Source organism: Rutidosis leptorrhynchoides, chromosome 1 (assembly GCF_046630445.1).
Source record: "Rutidosis leptorrhynchoides isolate AG116_Rl617_1_P2 chromosome 1, CSIRO_AGI_Rlap_v1, whole genome shotgun sequence".
NCBI classification, from domain to species: domain Eukaryota; kingdom Viridiplantae; phylum Streptophyta; class Magnoliopsida; order Asterales; family Asteraceae; genus Rutidosis; species Rutidosis leptorrhynchoides.
The window spans coordinates 150,301,724-150,302,320 of record NC_092333.1 but is presented as its reverse complement, the minus strand read 5'-3'; the positions used below and the strand labels follow the sequence as shown (position 1 = coordinate 150,302,320).

Genomic DNA, 597 nt, shown 5'->3' with positions numbered 1-597 from the left:
AAACATCTATTTTTGTGAAAACGGAATCAAAGTCATGGCTAGAATCGGCTCTAGCCGCTTTAGATGAACGATATATATCTTTTTCCTGGTGCCACTCATGAGAGTGGGAGGCTGTGTTATCAATGATCTTATGAGCTTCGGTTACGGTTTTCTTCATAATGGAACCACCAGCTGCTGTGTCGATGTCTTTTCGTGTGGCGATGTCGACGCCTTTATAGAAAATTTGCACTATTTGAAAAGTATCTAAACCATGTTGAGGACATCCTCTCAACATCCTTCCGAATCTTGTCCATGCCTCATATAACGTTTCATTTGGCTTTTGCACGAACGTGGCAATTTCTCCTTGAAGTCTCACGGCTTTAGATGCCGGAAAGAATCTTTGAAGAAATTTCTCAACTAAAATATCCCATGAGTCAATCGTTCCTTCAGGTAACGATTCTAACCAATCTTTGGCTTCTCCTTTTAAAGTCCATGGGAACAACATAAGATAAATAGTTTCACCCTCAACTTCTCGGATTTTAAATAGATTACAAATCCTATTAAAAGTTCGAAGATGTTCGTTTGGATCTTCTTTTGTTGTACCACCAAATTGGCACT

At 39.2% G+C, this 597-nt stretch overlaps 1 non-coding gene across 1 annotated transcript; it reads left to right on the top strand.

Moving 5' to 3' along the window:
- Positions 1-245: 245 nt before the first annotated feature.
- On the top strand, positions 246-352 carry LOC139886778 (small nucleolar RNA R71). Its single transcript, XR_011772644.1, has one exon. It is a non-coding gene; the product is annotated as a small nucleolar RNA R71 (small nucleolar RNA).
- Positions 353-597: the final 245 nt, after the last annotated feature.